Below are 10,488 nucleotides of genomic sequence, written 5' to 3'. Positions count from 1 at the left end.
CATGGGGTGACTTCAATGGGAAATCCCATTGACAAGCGGCAGGAAGATAGAATTCTGCCACCAGCTGCGGCACACCGCCGAGAAACCCATGGCTGGGAAAACTACCTAATTGTGGGTGATTATAAAATAATTATAATGTACTAGACTAAAACATGCCATCATGTCTCTTATGTCCGTTGTATATTGATGAAGAAAAAGCAAGCATTCTTCTAGCAACCCTCCCAAATTCAGACAGAGTAGTGTTTAATATTTAAGAGAAAGTGGGCCCCTTAACATCTTTAATGAGTCCATGGCCAGAATCTTCCTATCTGGAGTCTAAGTTCTGTGATAGGCAGGGAAGTGGGGAGGGTGAAGGTTAACAATACACGATCTGGCGCTGTTCAGCCCATTACATGATATCCGTGAGGAGCTTGCAGAATCTCACAGTGAGGGCAGGCAGGAGGTCGTCATCCCTATGTTACCTCATGGGATCAAAGGTTCAGGTGCCCTATTTAAAGGGCGCCCAGACAGCCATTCACTCGCTGCAAGTCAGGAGTTCTGGATTCTGCCAAGACCAGGATGCCATAGGCCAATGTGTGGCCCCAAGGTTCTTCTCCAGGCTATCCATGAAATGTGGAGGTCCTGCTTCATAGGGATGGCAGCAGGAGGCCCTTCCATCTGACAATGGCGGCCTGGACAGATGTGGCATTAATGGTAGAGCCCACCAAAGAACTACACAGCAGTGCAGTAAGACGACGTGCAATCTGCTGTGCTCTACCAGCATAAGTGCCACTGTCTATCCACTGCAAAGTGACTCTCAAGGGGATCAGGCAATGTAAGTGTGCAAGTGCACCAGGATGTTAGAGAGGAATTTGGGTTGCAGGATTCAGCAGAATCCTGGTGGCTTGAGGTAGCTTCAATGTGTGCCAGCCAATTCATGCACTCAATTTTGTATCAGTGGCAGGATATCTTGCTTGTCAATCTCTTACTGGGAGGGCTTGGGAGTAACTATAAGAATGCTTCTCTTAAGTTGCTCATGCACCCATTGCGATGACCCTCAATCCTTCTGTCGGTCTGCAGGACAAGAACAGCTACAATAAAAGGGGGCAATCCAGGACTGGAGGCAGCATTCTGGACATTTCAATCCCCACCCCTATCAAGGAAGAGGCTGCTGAGCCAGAGAGGAGCAGGAATGCGCCTGGACTGAAGTAGAGAAATAATCATTAACAGGCTGGGATCCTCCACACGTCAGGCTACCAGAGGACCCAAAGTCATCACAGTCAACAGGGCTTTGCAGTCAGTAGGTTGCCTCCACCATATCTGTGGATATTGGGCTGGACCTAATTGTTACAACCCCCTGGGCTAGTGCACGGTCAATTCCAGCCCCACTTGACCCAGAGTCGCAACACAATTGAAATTAACAAATAATTCTGAGCAAATACTTGAAGTCTTTGGTCTGTGATTGCCCAATAACAATAGTCACAAGGATTGTAAATTAAACAATTATATTTATGAATAATAAGAACTATAATTAGACATGCAGCAAATACAACTGATTAACTATTATCTAATTTCTGACACCTACACACACACAAGATAGACAAACACAGAAGTGAAAAAGGGTTGTAAAATAATGATGAAAGTAAAAGGATAAATCTTTGTTTCAGATCAACATCTTCCAGTACACCCTTCTTCAGCCTCAGCCTTCACCTTGAGGTTTTGTTTACAATCTGTAACGGGTTTCACTGTAAATTTACCCAGGTTCCCTGCAGATTCAGAAACAAGCAAATAGAACATAGAACATTACAGCGCAGTACAGGCCCTTCGGCCCTCAATGTTGCGCCGACCTGTGAAACCACTCTAAAGCCCATCTACACTATTCCCTTATCGTCCATATGTCTATCCAATGACCATTTGAATGCCCTTAGTGTTGGCGAGTCCACTACTGTTGCAGGCAGGGCATTCCATGCCCTTACTACTCTGAGTAAAGAAACTACCTCTGACATCTGTCTTATATCTATCTCCCCTCAATTTAAAGCTATGTCCCCTCGTGCTCAACATCACCATCCGAGGAAAAAGGCTCTCACTGTCCACCCTATCCAATCCTCTGATCATCTTGTATGCCTCAATTGAGTCACCTCTTAACCTTCTTCTCTCTAACGAAAACAGCCTCAAGTCCCTCAGCCTTTCCTCATAAGATCTTCCCTCCATACCAGGCAACATTCTGGTAAATCTCCTCTGCACCCTTTCCAATGCTTCCACATTCTTCCTATAATGCGGCGACCAGAATTGCACGCAATACTCCAAATGCGGCCACACCAGAGTTTTGTACAGCTGCAACATGACCTCATGGCTCCAAAGATCAATCCCTCTACCAATAAAAGCTAACACACCGTACGCCTTCTTAACAACCCTCTCAACCTGGGTGACAACTTTCAGGGATCTATGTACATGGACACCGAGATCTCTCTGCTCATCCACACTGCCAAGAATCTTATCATTAGCCCAGTACTCTGTCTTCCTGTTATTCCTTCCAAAATGAATCACCTCACAATTTTCTGCATTAAACTCCATTTGACACCTCTCAGTCCAGCTTATGTTCACTTGCACAGTTTGGAAACATGCTGATGCAGGATTTGGTGTGAAGGAGGCTTGGAGGGCATCCATTGCCAGTGTCGCTGGAAGTGACTGGGGCGCTCAATTGATACACCTGCAGCTCCTTCCAGGCCACCACAGGTGACCTCTGGGGATTTCCCAAGTCTCCAAGTTTATCCTGAGGGTCATGGATGCAATCTTTGTGAGGACACACTACTTTGTGCAGTTTGACCGGGATCAGGCAAACCAGGAAGCAAGAGAAACTGGGATTTCCACAGATCTCTGTTTCCCACAGGTACAGGGTGCCATCGACTGCACTCATTTGGTGCTCAGAGCTCCGTGGCATCAAGCTGTCAACTATGGGAACTGCAATAGCTTCTACTTGCTGAATGTTCACCTGGTCTACGATCATACTAAACATATGCTGCAGGCGTGTGCATGACCTCTACATTCTGAGCTAATCTCGGACATGTTACAGGGTCCACAGAGGCTGCAAGGTGTCTCCTCGGGGACAGGGGCTACCCACTGGGGTGGTGGCTGATGGTGCCTGTGCGGATGCCACAGGGTGCAGCTGAGACAAGATGCAATGAGGCTCATGCTGTAACTCGCACTTTCATGGAGCAAATCATAGGGATGCTGAAGGGCAAGCTCTGGTGCCTGGGCCAGTCTGGCGGAGCCCTGCAATGCAATCCGCAGAAGGAATCACGCATCTTAGAGCAGCTTAGAGTGATGAGGACATCCAGTGGGTATTATCTTCACATGGCATCTGCGAACATTGCACTTGCACCTGATTGATTACGGCACAAATACCCTCCTGTCAGAGGGTCATAGCAGATGCCCATATTCTTTACATATATTCCAGGAGATTGATGATGACTTGTAGTGGGGCAGTCCATAGATCCTCTCTCAAATTCTGCGAATGTCTCACTCATGTCTGCCTGATGGCAGCTCACTTGATCTCAATGACTAGGGTCATATCATGGTGATGCAATGGGGAAAGTTTCACCTCTCCTGATCCTACAACACCCTTCATGAGCTAAACCCTTGAGGCTCACAATGTCACCAGAGGCAGTAGCTGATGGGATGAGGGGCCAGCCGCACCAGACGAAGGTACAGGCGGAACGACTGAACTCTGTGATGCAAGCCTCGTACGTTTTGGCAGACATTATTGTCTGGATTCGCCGATTGCCGATGCCAAAATTGAGTTCGGCGATTGGTCAGAGAATGCGCTTTGAAGCCGAAATCGGGGGCGACGCCGTTCTTCAGGTGCTCCACCCCCTCCAAAATGACATAATCGCCGAGTACACCACACGCTGTTGGGACGGCTTCAGGACGTCACCTGAAGGCCCTTCCCCAATGCACCGCACCCGATGGGCCGACTTCCCGACGTGTGGATCAATTGCGGTCTGAGGTTTCGTCCAGCGCCGCTACAATCGGGGGGCGAGGGGTGATGTGTTGGGTGCTCTGGATCCGTGGAACACATACAGGCCACCAACACTTAAAATAGTGCAACACTATTTTATTAAGTTAGAAACTGTTGAACATACTTTCACTGTGGGTTAACACGATGTTAGATTAAACTAAAGACCTATGCCTGTCCTAACCAGTCTATGCACTCAGCACATGGTGAGGATCTGTGCTGTAAGCTGTAAGCTCTGTCCTTCTGAGAGGCTGCATCCCGAATGAGCGGGAACTCTGATGCCCTCTGTCTATATAGCGCGTGTGCTCTAACTGGTGATTGGCTGCGGTGTTGAGTGTGTTGATTGGTCCCGCTGTGTGTCCATCAGTGCGTGTCTGCACCATGATATACTGGTGTATATTATGACATCCCCCCTTTTATAAAAAAATGTATGTGTGTGGCAATAAATAATGTGTGGTGAGAATGTTCCTAACTACGTGTGGGGCGCAAAGACATATTTACAGGACTACGTACATGAGAACTAAGCTATTTACATGGGAAGGTGCCTGGTGCAGAGAAGCAGTATGCAACAAGAGTAATGAGATCAACACTATATACAAACCAGGTAAATGATCAAACAAAGCAACAAAACAATTCAGAGAGTCTATAAATTCGAAAAGTTCATAAATCTAGTCTCTGAGGTGGGCGCCAAATTCTGGTTGACCGCCTCAAGGGTGGGTGGAGAGCCGCCGGTTCAGGAGCGGGCTGGACTGCGTCAGAGTCAGGGGGATGCAGAGTGACAGGGAGCTCTGCAAAATCCGTGGCAGTGTCAGCAGGAGGGCGAGGCAACACTGGAGGATCACGTGGCGAGCGTGGAAGGAGACGAAGGGCGCGTCGATTGCGGTGCAGAATAGAGCCATCCGGTAGATGAACCAGGAACGAGCGGGAGGCCACCTGCCAAGGACAACAGCGGTTGCAGACCAGCCACCATCCGGAAGATGGACGTGGACATTGTCATCTGGAGCCAGAGCAGTGAGATCAGCTGCACGGGAGTCATGAGCTGCCTTGTGCTGTGCACGAGACAGCTGCATCCGGCGAAGGACCGGAACGTGGTCGAGGTCTGGGACATGGATGGACGGCACCGTCGTCCTCAGGGTGCGATTCATGAGTAACTGGGCTGGCGACAGGCCAGTGGACAGTGGGGCGGAGCGATAGGCCAGCAAGGCAAGGTAGAAATCAGACCCAGCATCGGCAGCCTTGCATAGGAACTGTTTGACGATATGTACTCCCTTCTCTGCTTTGCCGTTGGATTGGGGGTACAGGGGACTGGACGTCACATGGGCAAAATTGTACCGCCTGGCAAAGCTGGACCATTCTTGGCTAACGAAGCAGGGGCCATTGTCCAACATAACCGTGAGCGGGATGCCGTGTCGAGCAAAGGTTTCTTTGCATGCACGAATGACTGCAGACAAGGTGAGGTCGTGCAACCGTATCACCTCCGGGTAATTCGAAAAGTAGACCACGATCAGGACATAGTCTCTACCCAGCGCGTGGAACAGGTTGATGCCCACCTTGGTCCATGGTGACGTGACCAACTCATGGGGCTGCAGGGTCTCACATGGTTGGGCCGGCTGGAAGCTCTGACAAGTGGGGCAGTTGAGCACTGTGTTGGCTATGTCCTCATTAATGCCGGGCCAGTACACTGCCTCTCGGGCCCGTCGGCGGCACTTTTCCACGCCAAGGTGGCCCTCGTATAGTTGTTCCAGGACAAGCTGGCGCATGCTATGCAGGATGACAATGCGGTCCAGTTTTAGAAGAACCCCGTCTACTACCGCCAGATCATCTCTGACATTATAGAACTGAGGGTATTGGCCCTTGAGCCACCCGTCCGTTAGGTGGCGTATGACACGATGTAGCAAGGGGTCAGCCGCCGTCTCGCGGCGAATTTGGACGAGGCGTTCATCCATGGCAGGTAGATTGGAGGCCACGAATGCCACATGGGCGTCAAGCTGGCAGTCAAATCCCGCCGGGTCACATGGAGTGTTCACTGCCCTGGAGAGAGCGTCAGCAATGATTAGGTCTTTGCCCGGGGTGTATACCAGCTGGAAGTCATATCGTCGGAGCTTGAGAAGAATACGCTGGAGGCGAGGCGTCATGTCGTTCAAGTCTTTCTGTATTATATTGACCAGCGGGCGATGGTCGTTCTCGACGGTGAATTGATGAAGTCCGTAGACATAATCGTGAAACTTAACAACACCGGTCAGAAGGCCCAGGCACTCCTTTTCTATCTGCGCGTAGCGCTGCTCTGTGGGGGTCATCGCACGTGACGCATATGCAACGGGGGCCCATGATGAGGCCTCATCACATTGAAGGAGCACTGCCCCAAATCTGGATTGACTGGCATTGGTCGAAATTTTGGTCTCCTTTGCTGGATCAAAGAAAGCTAAGACCGGGGTCGTGGTCAGTTTTGCCTTGAGTTCTCTCCATTTGCGCTCATGGGCAGGGAGTCATTGGAAGTCTGTCGTCTTCCTGACCATGTTCCTGAGAGCCGTGGTATGAGAGGCGAGGTTAGGGATGAATTTCCCTAAACGATTGACCATGCCCAGAAATCGGAGGACCGCTTCTTGTCCTCTGGTGTTTTCATAGCTGTGATGGCAGCTACCTTGCCCGTATCCGGCTGCACACCCGAGGAACTTAAGTTCTGTCTGACCAAAAGAGCATTTGGCCCTGTTGAGGCGGAGGCCATGCTCATGTATACGTCTGAATACACGCTGGAGGCGACTAACATGCTCCTATGGGGTGGTGGACCAAATGATTATGTCATCGACATAGACGCGAACACCTTCAATAACTTCCATCATTTGTTCCATAATCCTATGGAACACTTCTGATGTAGAGATGATCCCAAATGGCATCCTGTTGTAACAATATCTTCCAAAGGGGGTGTTAAACGTGCAGAGTTTCCTGCTGGATTTGTCGAGTTGGATTTGCCAGAATCCTTTTGAGGCATCGAGTTTGGTAAAGAGCTTGGCGCTAGCCATCTCGCATGTGATCTCTTTGCGCTTGGGAATTGGATAGTACTCTCTCATAATATTGCGATTTAGATCCTTGGGATCAATGCAAATTCGCAATTCGCCGGAAGGCTTTTTTACACATACCATGGAACTGACCCAGTTGGGCGGTTCCGTGACTTTGGAAATCACTCCTTGGTTCTGGAGGTCCTGCAGCTGCTGCTTGAGGCGGTCCTTAAGGGGTGCTGGGACCCTGCGAGGTGCATGCACCACAGGCGTGGCATTCGGTTTTAATAAAATCTGGTAGGTGTATGGGAGCGTGCCCATGCCCTCGAAGACGTCGTGGTACTGGTTGATAATGGCGTCGAGCTGCGCCCTGAAGTCGGTGTCCTGAAAGGTAGACGCGTCAGCAGGAGAGAGAGAGAGTGAACTCTCTGAACTAGGTTCAACAGCTTGCATGCCTGTGCGCCAAGCAGGGAGGCTTTCGAGGAGCCCACGATTTCAAAGGGAAGGATAGCTTTGCGTGACCTGTGCATCACTTCAAGTTGGCATGAGCCGCTGGCAGCAATGGCATTGCCATTATAATCTAATAGCTGGCAGGCTGATGGCAGGATGGCTGATTTGACACAAAGCCTTTGGAGGTCAGACTGAGATTGGCGGAGGCACCGGTGTCCAGGCGGAATCGTATTTGGGACCGGTTGACCGTAAGGGTGGCACACCACTCATCGCTGGATAGATGCTGTATACCGATAGAGGCTGGATTCTTTGCTTCGGGGGCACCCTGTTTTTTGTAATGATACTGACTCGAAAAGGATCCTTCGGGTCCTCGGTGTCAATATCGGGTAGCAGGTCCAAATCGGGCTCGATGACCGTGGGTTGAATGGCCTGGACATTCCTGCGGGGCTGGCTGGAGCAACGAGAGTTGGCAGGCTGAGCTGATCTGCATAAAGCAGCATAGTGGCCAAGTTTGCCACATCACAGGCATCGTCGGGATTTGGCAGGACATTGCCGCTTTAAGTGGGCGGAGCCACAGTTGCCGCACGTTGTAGCGTCAGTACGTTCGCTGCTCCACCGCGCATGTGCAGTGCGGTCGTTCGTGATGTGCGCCTGCGCAGTATGTTCATCGACATCGACGTCTCCTCGTTCGGTGCGCACAAGCGCGGGAGTCCGTGAAAAGCGCGCAAAATGGCCGCCCTCATCCAGGCTGACGCCCTGGAGTTGCTCGATTGCTTGGACCCGTTCTGCCTCATGGGGACCTTGCCGTGACGTTTCAGCCGCTTGGATGTGGGAATACCGACTAGTGGCGTTTTCATGTAGCACGCAGATCTTGATGGCAGTCGCTAGGGTGAGCTGCTTTACCTTGAGGAGCTGCTTGGGGGTCCGACTGAACACCGAAAACGATCTGGTCGCGTATCATGGAGTCGGAGGTGGGCCCGTAATTACAGGACTGCGCAAGGATGCGGAGGTGGTTGAGAAAGGACTGGAAAGGTTCATCCTTACCCTGCAAACGCTGTTGGAATGCATCGTGCTCGAAACTTTCATTCACCTCGATGTCGCAGTGACTGTCAAACTTAAAGAAGACCGTCTTGAATTTTGATTTATCTTCACAATCAGCAAAGGTGAGAGAATTCAAAATGTGGATGGCATGTTCCCCGGCCGTGGATAGGAAGAGAGTGATCTTCCTGGTGTCTGAGGCAGCTTCCCGGTCTGTGGCTTCAAGGTAGAGCTGGAAGCGTTGCTTGAATATCTTCCAGTTGGCCCCTAGGTTACTGGTGATGCGGAGCGGCGGCGGCGGGCGGACGCTGTCCATTTTGCAGGATGGCTGTATGCTGGTGGAAGGCAGATCACTTGCAGGTAGGTCTAAGAAATTCTAACATCCCTCAACTACTGGTACCATGATGTGTTGGGTGCTCTGAATCCATGGAACACATACAAGCCACTAAGACTTAAAATAGTACAACACAATTTTATTAAGTTACAAACTGTTGAACATACTTTCACTGTGGGTTAACACGATGTTAGATTAAACTAAAGACCTTTGCCTGTCCTAACCAGTCTATGCACTCAGCACATGGTGAAGGTCTGTGCTGTCAGCTGTAAGCTCTGTCCTTGTAGGAGGCTGCATCCCGAATGAGCGGGAACTCTGATGCCCTCTGTCTATATAGTGAGTGTGCTCTAATTGGTGATTGGCTGCAGTGTTGTGTGTGTAGATTGGTCCCGCTGTGTGTCCATCAGTGTGTGTCTGCACCATGATATACTGGTGTATATGTGACAGGGGGGACCATTCTGCTGGTCGGGGGGGGCTTTTGCAGGGGTTGGGGGGACTGGTGGGGGTTGGCAAGAGGGGGTTACAGGGGGGCACTATCTAGCAGGCTGGGTTCACGCACGGCCTGCACCATTTGTACGGCGTGACCGGCACAAGTCGCGGCCGTGCGCATGCGCAGCCACAGATCCGGCAATTCTCCAACCATATCTGCAGGTAAAGCCAGGGGCATTACGTGGTGCGGCTGCTAGCCCCCCACTGGGCGGGGCATCGGTGCGTGTGCGGCACCGACTTTTTGGTCGTAAGACTAGACACATGCTCCAGATATAGCCTCAAAATCGGAGAATCTAGCCCTATAATTCCCATCCTGATATAGGCATGGCTGATGTTAACTCACTGTGAAGAAACACAATCAGTATCCTGGGAAGGTTGAACAAAGCACAGGGAAGAAGCCCTGGACTGGGAACCCTGCCTTTACCTTGTTCAAGAAACAACTTTTCACTTCGGACTGAGAGGAATACAGCTCCTCACAACAAGAAGCCATAGAACTTGTGAAATTACTGGGAGCTCATTTACAGAAGTGAATATCATGTTCAAGTGATTGATACCGGTGCTCTTACTGTGCAACTTCTTAACATTCCTTACCCTGCCGCTATGTCTTGGCGCATCTCCAATATCCACAGGAGGTGGAGGCAGCCTGCTGACTGCTCATCCGTGTTCTCTGTGATGACCTTGGCAGGCGAGATGTGGGGTGCCCTGCCTGCTATTGGGGTCCCGTTGTGTGGCAGTGCCACCTATCTCAGCCTGTGGAGCTGGGGCTGAAGTAGTCGCAGGACGAGGTGATTCGGATGGGTGGGACACACCTGGAGTCCCCTGGTTGGATGGTCCTGGGGCGTGCACCAGCTGATCCTTGTGGGTGACCAAAGCCTGCAGCCTGCCCACAAGTACTGCACAATACAGCAAGAAAGTCGCCATTTTCCATTTGCGGGTTAAACACCATTTCCCCACCCAAACTTGGACATTGCCGATTTCTGAGATGATTCCACCCAGTGATGCTATGATTCCAACATTGCCAAGAGTCTTTATTTAATTAGCAACTTTTTGATGTGGAACCTCTATCAATAATAAATAGGCGCACCTGTATGAGGCCTGATGCCTACTCCACCATTCAATAAGGTCACGCTGAATTTCACTTCCATGTCCTTTCTCAATAGTCCCTCAATTCTCTCAAGTGTACAAAA

The sequence above is a fragment of the Scyliorhinus torazame genome, chromosome 1 (assembly GCF_047496885.1).
Source record: "Scyliorhinus torazame isolate Kashiwa2021f chromosome 1, sScyTor2.1, whole genome shotgun sequence".
Classification (NCBI taxonomy): Eukaryota; Metazoa; Chordata; class Chondrichthyes; order Carcharhiniformes; family Scyliorhinidae; genus Scyliorhinus; species Scyliorhinus torazame.
This window is presented reverse-complemented; position numbering follows the sequence as displayed.